We start from the raw sequence: 14,157 nt of genomic DNA, 5'->3' as shown, positions 1-14,157 counted from the left end.
AGAAAGAGAAAAAGAAAAGAAGTGGAAAGAGAAAGAAAGATAGAAAAGAAAGAAATCGTCAGGTCATGCATTTTTTATGTTGGAGTAAAATCATTAACCTTTTGTCATGTAAAGTAAAAATATAATATCTAAAAAGTTGCGATGTATTTTTTTTAACTTTTATGTGTTGAGGTATATTATCCTATTATTTTTGTTTTTGAGGTAAATTTGTAAGGAGCCCAAAAACAAAATTAATAACTAGCCCGTGTAATTAAATCACGGGTCTTTAAATAATTTATTATTAAATTTAGGTTACAAACTAGGCTAAACAAATTACCTACTTCAACTTAATTTATTCTTCAGATAACTAGAGATAGCTTCAAACATAGGAAATAATTGGTGTGGTGTCTATACCACCATATCCAAATTTGCCATGTCTTCCATTGTTCTCAGCCGTTACTGATGTGCCTCCTACGAACAAAAAAATCAAAGAGAATAGTGATTATCTGTTAACTATGAACAATATTAAGAATTAGCTAAACAAAAAAAAAGATAAATTAGGTTAACAAAGTCATAGGTCAACTAATAAAAGAAAGGCCTAATTACTTAAAAAAAATCCACTTTTTAACATTTTTTCGTTTATACCCTCACGTAGGAAAAAGTTCATTTGTACCCTTTTTTGATTTTTAGTTTTCATCTCTACCCTAAAATTTAAATTTTTGACAATTAAATTAATTAAAAAGATGAAAACATTATAAATAATTAATAATATTAATGTTTAATTAGAATATAAGTCAAATATAAAGGATCATTTTGAATATTTTTCCAAATGAAAAGAGGTCAAATTAGCTCTTTAGGGTAGAGACGAAAATGAAAAATCAAAAAAAGGGTACAAATGAACTTTTTCCTAGGTCAGGGTATAAACGAATAAATTTTACAAGGTGGGTTTTTTTTAAGTAATTAGACCTAAAAGAAAAGAAAACAATAATCATCTCTCTAAAATTGACGTCCTTCGGTCGCTAGAATCCCAATACAAAACTGAAGACAAATTCAGAAAATAATTGCAAACGATGAACAAACTAAAAAGTTACGCTAATACAATGTTTAGGTCTAATTTAGAATTAAGCGAACCCTTACTTCGATGTGTAAAATTGTTTATATACATCTTTAGGCTTGAATAATGACTTTTTGTCGAGCTATGGCAAAATTGCAGAAGTACCCTCAAAATTTGTGATGATCGAAGCTGTTTCGGGGCATTTTTGTCTAATTCTGCCGTTTTTTTTCGATAAGTGTTAATCGCGTACTAAGGAGTATGTGCACACTTCTCTTTCGTCTAAATTTTGCTCTAACACACTAGAAGTTTTGATTTAGCTTGATCTCGTGCAGTTTAATAGTATTTAATGTTCAATAAAATATAACATGTATTAGATTTTTGTTTATAGCTCAAACTTTCAAAATCTTCGATTTTAGCCAATTTCTCATTTTTTGGTGTCAGTTATAGTCCATTGCTTAAATTTGAGTGGAAAAAAAATTCGACATACGCTTTCTATTACTTTATGTTTGGAATTTTTGATGGTAAAATGATAAATTAGAATAATACGAAGCAATATAAATAACATATTTTTTTATTACTTTAATTTGAGCAATTGGCTATAATTGAAACTGAAAATAAAAAATGGGCTAAAAATTGAAGATTTTGAAAATTTGAGCCACAAACGAAAAAATTCAAAAAATGAAGTATTTTTAGATGATTACGCCTAAATTTTTTTATTATAAATATATATATATCATAGATCGATACATGTTATAGTTGTGAAGGCATCAATTCTTTTAAGTTTTATAATTGTAGTTAGATCCATTTTTTGAGCTAAAAATAGAACTAATGAAAATAAATTTAACATGTTCAATATAAATACAACATAATCATTAGTCATTTGATGATTTTAATTCATAATTTATAAGATATATCAGTAATTAATTTTTTAAATCTACTAAAAATAATTCTTAATAATTTAATTGAAGAATTTTAGAAATTTTGATAATTTTATCTGAGTCGCTAAAAATAAAATTGAAATATATGAAAATCAATAGAAATTAATTATTTATAGAAAATAATTTAGATAGGTTATTAAGGGTTAATTACATATAAAATCACCAGCTTTACACAAAATTTCAAAAATAATACGACTTTTAAAATGTGCCAATTTTAAGCACCACTTTATATAATTTTTTTAGAAAAACAACATGAGCACATTTTAAGATAAAATTTCGCTGACTTAGAGACCAAATGGTTCTGTCACGTCAGCAAAAACGCCACTAAAAATTGCCGATATTGTTTTTGAAAAGAAACGAAATGTGGTGCCTAGAATTGATACGTTTTAAAGGTGGTGTTTTTTTTTAATAAAAATTAAGTTTAATTGCTCCAAAAATCACCAACTTTCGCGTGTTTTTGGTATTTGACACGAACTATTAATTTTAGCATATAAATTTATGAACTATCAATTTTTTACATATATAACACAAGCACTATTTTTGACATAAAACGGCGCCGTTTTTGACATAAAATGGCAACATAAAACTACATGATATAATAAGCATGCTAATATTGGCAAAAAAAAAATAAGCATGCTAATATAGGAATTCAAAAATTAATTTTACCAAAATAATTCCAATTTAGGAAAGAAACACAAGATCCAGCTGTTTCTTTTTTGTTGGTCATTATCCGCACAGACTCTATCTTTTATCACTTTTCAAAAAAAAAATAGACCACACCTTAACTGCATCTACCACTATTAATTATTGGCTAAATCCATATAGCAGTCCCTGCATGGGCAGTTCTTTTACTTGCAGTTCTGATTAAACAAAAAAAAGTGGTCATCTAACCGCTAAATTTGGAACTCTATGTCTATTGAAGCGCAACACCTGACGTGACTATTTATAACAACCAATTAATAAAAAAATATATTTATTTTAAATAAAATATATTAAATAATTATTAATAAATATATTTTTATTAATTAATTGCCATATATGATTACGCCACGTGCCGTATATTAAATAAATGATTTATAATAAATGTTGTAAAAAGGCCAAATCTTTTATAAAAGTTTCACAAAGTCCTGATCTTTCAATTTTATCGATTTTGGCCAAAAACAGATTATTTGGTTTCAATTGTGATCAACTCTCAATTTGTTTTCAATTTTACCTATGTGGCGTCTACGTGGCATGCACATATATTGAAAGGTCAGGACTTTTGTGAAACCAAATAATACATTTTTGACCAAAATCGACAAAATTGAAAGGTCAGAACTTTTGTGAAACCAAATAATCAGTTTTTCGCCAAAATTGATAAAATTAAAAGGTCAGGATTTTTATAAAACTTTTTGTAAAAGGTTTGGTCTTTTTACGATATTTGGCCTTTATTATACTATGTGGTAGACTTGATTCACATGAGAATTTTTTTAATTCCACCCCACATATATGAACTAAACTTAAATAAAAAAAATCACATATATCATAACATGAAAGTTAGAGAATCAAACATATCATAACTATATTTTCTTTTTCTTTATTAATTCCTTTTTTCTTTTCTCTTTTCTTCTTCTTTTTTCTCGCAACCACCGTAGCTATGCATCGGTTAGTTCGGTTTAATTGATTTAAAATCTGTCAAAATCGACCAACCAAAATTTCTAAATGTTTTAAACCAAATCCAATCAAATTTTAAATTAAGATTACACTTAATCAAATTTGTTCGATTAAAAAACTGAAACTGTCACATTTTTTACTTTTTTACTTTTTATCTTAAAATCAGTTTATATATAAATTATTAGTGTCTAATAAAATTAAAATATTTATTAGCATATTTATATGTTGTATGAAATTTATTTACTAATGTATCCACTATAATTTCGTTGTAAAGACCAAAAAGGTTTAAAATATGTTATAAAAATTGGATTGGTTCTTTTTTAAAATCTTTTCAGCTATCTGTTCTTGTTAACGGTAGTCCTAGTAAGAATTTCAGTATGAGCAGACGAGTCAGACAAGGTGATCCTATTTCACCAGTACTTTTTGTCCTCACTGTAGAAGGTCTTAAAGTATTATTTGTGAAAGTTGTTGATTTAGGCCTAATTAATGGCTATTTCGAGCCAATTTCCACTCTGCAATTCTCACATGATACGCTTTTGTTTTTGCCAAAGGATATGGAGATGATCTAGAATTTATTGAAGATTTTTAGATGTTTCGAGTTGGTCTCTTGCTTGAAATTACCAATAAAAAATTGTCTATTATTGAAATTAATGTAGATGATATTTCTTTGGCTACAGTTTGTTGTATTCTTAATTGCAAAATTGAAAAATTGCCAATTACTTATCTTGGTTTGCTTCTATCTCTGAAGCTGATTAAAGCTAAACATTGGGATCCCATCATAAGTAACTTCTCCACTCAATTAGCGGTTGGAAAGGAAATTTATTATCTCATGCTCATAGACTTATTTTGGTTAAGTCCGTTCTTTGCATTCTCCCGGTTTATTATCTTTCTTCTTTTCACATTTCCAACTCAGTGATTTTGTCTTTGGAACAGTTGATGCACCGCTTTTTATGGAGTGGTTTGCTTTTAAACTCGGGTTTTAGCAAAGTCTCATGGGTGGATGTTTACCTGCCTTTTTCAAATGGGGGTTTAAATATTACTCCTCTAAAATTCAAAAATTAGAATTTACTTTTAATGTAGATTTGGAAACTTATTATCTTGGATAAACTCTCTCTTTGGTTTAACGTAATCAATTGCAGTTTGAGTTTGTCACATTTATTTGATATCGATCAGGCTGATACTCATCATTTATCTCATCATTAGAACTGCGTTCATTCCTCTTGTGTTTCAAATTAGCAGGTTTAGAGCTTCTTCAAGAATGGTTTACGTATCACATAGGTCCGGGAGAAAATGTGAGATTTTGGTCTGATCTTTGGGCGGGAAACGCTGCTCACTACGTTCCTCGATCTTCAAAGAAGACTGACTGAATTTTGGAATTCTGATAGGTTTATTTTATTTTGATACTATATATCCTACAAATATATTAAAATTTTCAAACCTCTTTTTCCTAGTTTGTTCCATCTTTGCCGCACCAATCATTCTTTTGTGTCGGATTTGTTCGATTCTGGACAATAGAACTTCAGTTTCATTTGGCAGCAGGGTTTGTGACTTGGAGAGCGGTACCATCTAAGTTCTCTGTTGGCCATTATTTCCAATCATTTTCCTTCAATGGGACCAGACCTGTTTAACAGGAACATGAAATTCTTCTCTCCGGAAGCTTTCTCCATCTCCTGGCATACTTCGGTTCTGTCTCCTTCTCTTAACCTAGGCAGATTTTGGAAATTCAGAATTTCTCGCATTCAATTTTTTTTGTGGCTTGTTGGCAAAATACTGCAAGCGTACGGTGCCAACTTGTAATACAGACTATGAAGTCCTACTAGATACACCCAATTATGATACTCAATTTGAATAGCCAAAAAATATTTGATTGAAGTTATTATACTAAATAAACTAAAATAGCAATTATGATTAAAATTAACTAACGCTGTAATAAAATAAGATTTAAACAATAATAAGAGAAACCGGGGATTATTAAGTATCATTATACTATTCATCAAATGAGTTACGGGATTGTTTGTCAAATTATGGTTCAGGCTAATTGAAAGCACCTATAACTCTTTTTCTCTCTCTCTCTCTCAAGTCGCTATAGGTAAAAACAAGAAATAATCACTTAAACAGGCAAATTACTCATTCTCATGTTATAATCAACCTAATTAACTAACAAATTGATGTTTATTAAGCAAACTCAAAGAGCATGTATTTGTTAACTCACTCTCGTGTTATTAACTCCTACGTTATTGATTATATTGATCTATATCAATTTAGCTCTCTCGAGTCGAAACTAAAACACAAGGCGATAAATAAATTGACCAAATAAATTCAAACATTAACGAGCAATAATTAATATATAAATAAGATAAAAAAACCATATATCCAATTTGATTAAATAAACATATATCAAGTCAATAATTCCCGAAAATGGGTTTAACTACTCATAACCATTAGAAAACTCAATAAATCATATATAGAATTCACAATTAAAAGAAAAAAAAAACAATAATGATCTCTCTATAATTACCGTACCTCGGTCACTAGAATTCCAATACAAAACTGAAGAGAAATCTAGAAAATAATCGCAAACGATGAACAAACTATAAAGTTACACTACTACAATGTTTATGTCTAATCTCGAATTAAAAAACTCTTGCTTCGATGTGTAAAATTTTTTATATGCGTCTTCCGGCTTCAATGACCTAGCTGCTGTCAACGACTGTGTCGTAATCACCAGCAGGTTTTGTTTCTTGCTCACCACGTTTGGAAGGAACCTATTCCTCCTCGACTTCAGTTCTTTTTCTGGTTGTTGGCTCGTGATCGGATATCGTCAAATCTTTCTTTGGTTACGCGGTATTCTTCAACACAATCAAGCTTCTTGTTCCCTTTGTCAGCTAGAGGAATCTAGTCTTCATATCGTCATCCATTGCGGTTTTGCCTGGGGTTTTTGAACGAACATTCTTTCAAAATGTCATGTTAGTTGGGTTGCACCGGATTCTTTAGAACACTTCTTCGATTTCTGGAATTCTTTAGCTGCAGGACGTCATCGCTCTCTTTGGAAGTTAATTTGTTTTTTTGGAGTTTTGCATCTTTGGAAATCTAAGTACAAACGTGTCTTTAAGAACGAAATGGAAGATCGGAACAACTTGATTTTTTTGACTATTTGCAAGGCGGTGGAGTTCTATCGTGCTAGGAATCATAGCTTCCCATTTAATGGGAATGATGTTTTTAGATCGATTGACTTCTTTTGTAATTATTCCTAGTTTCTAACTCTATTTTGCCGCTCGCGCTTTGCGGGTGAGCTAATCCACTTATCATTTATCCAACAAAAAAAGAATGACTTTTAGTCGAGCTATGGAGAAATATCAAAAGTACCCTCAAGATTTGTGGTGATCGGAGCTGTTTCGGTGCATTTTTATCTAATTCTGCCGTTTTTACTCAATAAGTGTGCGTTCGCACATTAAGGATTATGCGTTCGCACACTTCTCTTTTGTTTGGAGGTGTGCGTTCGCACACTTCCTTCTTCATTGTCTTTGGAAAATTATATAGTTTTTGGCAAACTATATGGTTTTTTTTTTGTATTTGGTAGTCGTGGAAAGCATGGAATAGGAAGAATTTTAGTCATGAAACTATGGACATCACTACTTTGGTGTATTTTTCTATATACAAAACGGTTGCTTATTACAAGGATAACTATAGGTGTTTTGGTTATTCGGCTAATCATGTTTTTAGAAATGTAAACTTATTCTGTAATTTCTTGTAGCCTATTTCTTTTTTGAAAACACTTTTATCTTTCACTGTTTTGTTGGTTGAGTTAATTCAATAATTATTTATCCAAAAAAAATATATTTAAATTTTAATAGTAATTTTTCTTTTGATGAATAATTTTAATACTATTTAAAATTATAATAGTATTTAATGTTCAATAAAATAGAAAATTTATTAGATTTTTCTATTATATATATATATATATATATATATATATATATCATAAATCGATACATATTGTAATTGTGAAAGCATCAATTTTTTTTAGTTTTATAATTATGGTTGGATTCATTCTTTTTGAGCTAAAAATTGAACTAATCGAAATAAATTTAACATGTTTAATGTAAATACAACATAACTATTGGTCATTTAATGAGTTTAATTCATAATTTATAAGATATATTAGTAACTAATTTATTAAATCTACTAAAAATAATTTTTAATAACTTAGTTGGAGAATTTTAGAAATTTTGAAATTTTTATCTAAATTATTAAAAATAAAATTTAAAGATCTAAATATGTAGAAATTTTATTTTTTTATAATTATTTATAGGAATTAATTTAGATATTTTATTAATCTGGATTGGTATCATCAATTCATTTCATATTAAAAGACCAATTTTTTTTTAAAAAAAAATTGTAAGATTTTATTTACAACAAAAACTATATGATATAAAATGAAGGGCTAATCACTCAAAAGCCCTTCACCTTTAAACTTTTCTTCAATTGCAGTGAAAAACTCTCTTAAAATCTTTCCATCTTTAAATTCCATTTCAATTGGACCCTAACGTAGGAAAATTCTCTCAACATTCCTCCATCTTTAGATTTTTTTTCAATTGTACCCTAAATTAAAAAAATTTATAGTTTTAATTTTAAAAAGTTACTAGATATAATTTTAGAAAGAATGATTTTTTACATTATAAATAATATTAGTGTTTAATTAGAATATAAACTAAAAAAAAGATTATTTTAAAAAAAATTATATAAAAAGAGGTCAATTTAATAAATTAAAAAAAATGATTTTTTATCAAAATAATTCCAATTTAGGGAAGAAACACAAAATCCAGCTTTTTTTTTTGTTGATCATTATCCGAATAGACTCTATCTTTTCTCTCTTTTCAAAATAAAAATACTCCATAGCTTCAAAAATAGACCACACTTTCAAAATGGTACCATTATAATTAATAATTGCATCTACCACTATTAATTATTACCCAAATCCATATAGAAGTCCCTGCATGGGCAGTTCTTTTACTTGCATTTCTGATTTAAAAAAAAAAAAAGTAGTCATCTAACGCTGAACTTGGGATTTTCGCTGTCCTGGTCCCTCTATCCATGACCGTTAACCAAATTTCACACTACACATACATGAACTAAAGCTAAATAAAACATATATATCGTTCTCTCGAGTTGTTACGAACAAAAATCCAATTAAATTAATTAATAAATAAATAACTAATTCTCGTATATTTATAAATCTAATTACAAATTAATGAACAAAAACATTTCATTTTCTTCTTTTACTTTCTCTTCTTCTTCTTCTTTCTCGCTACAATAAATATGTATCGGTTAGTTCGGTTCAGTTAATTTAGAATCCGTAGAAATTGACCAATCGAAGTTTATAAATTTTTTAAACGGAACCCAATCAAATTTTAAATTAAGATTACACTGAATCAAAATTAGATTAGGTTCGGTTCGGTTAAAAAACTGAAATTTTATATATTTATTTTTTTATCTTAAAATTATTTCTTGCTAGTAAATTGGGGCGGCAAATGGTAAAACCCTTTAAAAATCGGCCTAATAATTTAAAAAAATCTCACCTTGAACTTTTTTTTTGTTTATACCCTGACCTTGTAAAAAAAGTCATTTGTACCCAATTTTAGGTTTTTAGGTTTCATCTTTACCCAATACAATAATATAATTCACAATTTAATCAATTAAATGATATAAAATTTAAAAATAATTAAATAAAAGGTTATATCATACGTCTAATTAGTATATAAATATAAATTAAAGGATTATTTTAAACTTTTTTCAAGTGAAATGAGGCTATTATTTTAACTTTTTTTCAAGTGAAAAGAGGCAATTTTAGTACTTTTGGGTAGAGATGAAACCTAAAAATCCAAAATTGAATACAAATGACTTTTTTACAAGGTCAGGTTATAAACGAAAAAAAAATTCAAGGTGGGATTTTTTAAAATTAATTAAGCCTTAAAAATTTAAAGTGATTCTAGATAGTACAATTTTCATATTTACCTTCTCATTAATGACTATATGTAATGAATCAAAACATTGATGATAAATAATGATTAATTATTAAAGTTACATTAGTCGTTATCTTTAATAACTAAGATAAAAGTAACACTTCCTTAATTTGTATGATATAGTCTAGATGGACAGGGAAATAAAAATGAAGGGAGTATAATCTAATGATATTAAAGAAAATTTAGTAATTATTTTTTATTATTATTGTAGTTTGTGAACTTATAGTAGAAGAACTCTTCACCCCGTTTAAAAAGAGACATATTCTTTTTGCACATGGATTAAAAGGTTAATAATTTTTTTGATGAGGTTTCGCACAAGAAATAACATACAAAATGTATATTAGAGACTACGACTTACGAAAAGACAAAATCAAGAGTCTGAAAATAAAATACATAAAGGATTTCTAGAGAAATTCAAACCAGAATAAAGAAAGCTCGTATTATAGTTGGCATACAACCAAACTGCTTTAGAAAAACAGTTTTAAATCAAAACATACTTATTTTCAAAAAAATAATAATCCAAACATACTTCTTTGTGCCCTTTTTTTGAAAACTCTTTCATTTCTGCTCATCTAAATCTCTCAAACAATAATCATTTAGAGTACCTTCCAAAGTTTTTCGTATGAACCTCTCAAAATAGTATCTTGCCACTAATTCATAAAATCCACTAACGTAGAAGGAAAAATCCAATACATATCCAACTTCTGAAGTACACACATCAAATAATCCAAGCATATTGACAATGAATAAAAATATTTTCTTGCGTCTCCAACACACCGCAATTAGAACATAAAGAGCTGAAATTATAGTACGGACTGTCAGAAAATGGAGAGGTGGAACTCTATTACGAAAAAAACTCAGATAAAAATTTAACTCTTGGAATAAATCACACAAATTAAGAAAATAATTAATTTATAATAAATTACTGACTATTCACATCATCTAGTGCTCATTCAATTATTTATTTTGTAAATTCCAATAAAAAAATTGATGTATTTTTTGAAAAAAGAAGAAAAGTAAGAGAAACCAATATTTTAAAATTTGTACAGGTAATAAAACCAGTGTGATCAATAATAATAAACCAGTTGAACCGGTTAAATAGAAAGAGTTAAATGTGTAGTCTAACGAAAATAATAAGAAAAATGCTCTATAATCCACCTTTTTAACCAAATTCTTTTAACCCACCTAACGTGGTAAGGTTTCATTCGTCTAATTTCCACCCAAAAATGTGTATTTCAAAAAACAGAATCTAATCAATCCACTATTTGATTGACATATCAGAAGGTACAAAAAATGGTTAAAAATGTTGGGTTATATAGCATCACTCAAATAATAAACTGCTTGAACAAAAGATAAAAATTGTTAAATATTATGTGTGATGGAAATCCCACATTGGAAAGATATGAGTAGAATGTGGAATATATAAGTGGGATGGACTACCTAACCCATTACCTTAGGGTTTTGGGTTTAATGTGGTGTCCGGCCCACGGTTATATGTTTCACATTCTGGGCCTCATGAATGTATTCTCCCATACATTGCGCTCAACTTGGACCAACAATTGGTATCAAAGCCCGGTTCGGCTGGGTGGAACTTGGTGACTCCGGGTAGCTATCCCGAAAGGGTTTGAGTCTAGTTCCGAGGTAAGTTGAGCGGTCCAATGTGGAAGGGTATCACACTTAAGGGGGAGATTGTTGAATATTAAGTGTGATGGAAATCCCACATTGGAAAGATATGAGTAGAATGTGGAATATATAAGTGGGATGGACTACCTAACCCATTACCTTAGGGTTTTGGGTTTAATGTGGTGTCCGGCCCACGGTTATATGCTTCACATTCTGGGCCTCATGAATGTATTCTTCCATACATTGCGCTCAACTTGGACCAACAAAAATTAAATTTGAGGGTTTGTGTTTCTTAAAGCCTTACACTTATTAACCTTTAGCCTAAGCTTCTCTCATGTTACATTATTCGTTTATTTAAAAAAAATATACTTTTTAAAGGCTTACACTAATTAACCTTTTTTATTTTTTATTATTTCTTTTCTCTTTCACATTGGCTCTTCTATTTTTTTTATATTTTCTTCATCTTCCGTATCTTTATTTTTTCAAAAGGTTTTTAGGCCCTTAGATAGAATTCATTGATAAACATTAAGCTATATAAGGAAAGTCATATCATAAGGCTAAAATATAATCTTTCAATTTGTAGATATAGAAAATCATAACAACACCTATGATACAAGTTAAGTATATCGAATGATCGACAAATCTAGCCATAAATTCCGCATATAATTTGACCGAATGAGAAGCTAGACTTCCGTTGTAGCGGGACTTGGATAATGCGCTTGTTGAGAATAAACCCAACTCGTAGTAAATCCGGAAGTCGGATGTCGATCCCACGAGGACTAAAGGTTTAAAGTGAGTGAATTACGATCTTGAGTTTCAATTCGGAAAGCAACAATTAAAGATTGGTTTTAGGTGACAAATTCTAACAACTAACAATTAACTAACAAAGAACTTGCAATTAACAACTAAGAAACACTAATTATCAAAGATGTAATTCAATAAAAGGGAAACGTCAAGGGATTGGTAGTCCCACCTAGGTTATGCATTTCATGGTTGGTCAAATTGGAAGTTGCTAAGGACCGAGCGAGGTCTAAAACATCATTCCCGCTCTCTCGAGCCTCAAAGAATGAGAAAACCGCTATCTAATCATCTAATCAGTACCAAGCTCACTCTCGTGTCACACGGCAAAACCAAATCATTAGCTAGCGATTAATCAATCCACTCTAGGGCCACCTAGGTTCAAACCCACTCTCGTGGTGCTCTAAAATCTAGGTTTTCAATCCTATTAGTCAATCTAATCAACCACCTCTCGGTGTATCAATCAAACTCTAAACAAGAGTAAGGTAGCTAATCATAATCAAGCAATAAGCAATAGGAGTGAAACATAAGCATACAACACTAAGAACCAACCATTCAATAAAACCCTAGGTCATCATACCAACTCCCTAACAAGGGGGGTTTAGCCACTCATACTTAAAGCAAAACAAGCAATCAATGAATAAGAGTGATAGAGCATTATAAAGTAAAGATGGGTTACCTTAATTAAATGAGTAGAGCAATCAATCACAAGAGATAATGAAGATTCAATAATAAATAAGCTTGCAATAATAATGAAGATCTTGTTTATACAAAGCAAATAAAAGCTTCAAGAGCTTCAACAATGAAGGAAGCTATGGAGCACTTAATTCTAAAGAGATTCTATTCTAAGAAAAGTAATAGCAAGGGAATAATTCTCTAGAGTAAAGTTGTGACCTAAAAATAGAGATAATGTTGTTTTTATAGTACCCACAAAAGAGGAAAGGAAAACATTTATTACACAAGTGTTGGGCCCAAAATGGCAAATGAATCAAGCCTTGTTGTTGTTTGAAATCAATCACCCCCCCTCTTTTCCTCTTGGCTCGAATCGAGCTCACTCTAGCCAAGTGAGGAGCTCGATTCGAGCTCAATCAATCTGGGTTCAGATTGAGGTGGCTCGAATCGAGCCACATTGGTAGCAAGTGAGCTCGATTCGAGCTCACTCTTCTCGCTCCGAACCGCTGTCTTCAAACCTTCGTAACTTGTTGTAGACATGTCCGTTTGAGTCAATTCTCAAACCGTTGGAAAGCTTGGGACGTCTACTTTAACTTTCATGAAGAACACGAATTCATTTAAAGCTTCTAGCTGGTCCAAATTGGTCAAATAGTGCACGGGGTCTGCTTTTCAGATTTGCAAATGAGCTTCCGCATCTCTTTTGTCGACTTTTCCAACTTTTGCACCAAAATACTTCCACAATGCTCTCAAGTACCTGAAATAATAAAACACGTAATAAGGCATTTGGAATACCATAAAACCGTGATAAAATATAATGAAAACATGCGGAAAAGACACTCAAAATAGGAGTAAAATACTCATATCAAACCTCCTCACACTAAATCTTTGCTTGTCCCCAAGTAAGAAATGAACTTAGGTTGCGTTTAATTGATTGAAAGTATTTTGAAATTCGGTCGAGTTAGCGTTATTTTCTGTTTTTACTTTTTGTTGATTCATCTTGCGTGTTTTTGTGATTTACGCTAGGTTCTCTTGTCTTTGTTTGTGTAGGAATTTACCCTTTGTGTATGCATAATACACGACGTGCTAATCTCCCACTAGAACCTTTCCAAGAGGATCTTGGTAGTTACGAAAGAGGCGTGAGAAGAAGAGCCCGAATTTCTTTAGTTATGGAAGGTGACAGGCATGATTATGAGGTAGAAGAAGGATTCAATCCTCTAGTGGATGAAGGGGAACAACAATATCCACCCCCTCCTCCACTTGAGAATGTGAATCAACAAAGGCAACAAGAGCGACCAAGGGATGTTCGCCCTCGGGTGCAACCGCAAGTGCAAAATCAACCGAGGCAAACTTTGGGCGAGTTCTTCTTGCCGGATGTGGATAATTCCACGTTCGAATGTTTCACTATGCCGGTTCAAGC

This window comes from Mercurialis annua, linkage group LG8, assembly GCF_937616625.2.
Source record: "Mercurialis annua linkage group LG8, ddMerAnnu1.2, whole genome shotgun sequence".
Classification (NCBI taxonomy): Eukaryota; Viridiplantae; Streptophyta; class Magnoliopsida; order Malpighiales; family Euphorbiaceae; genus Mercurialis; species Mercurialis annua.
The sequence above is the reverse complement of the archived record's forward strand: the minus strand, read 5'-3'. Positions refer to the sequence as shown.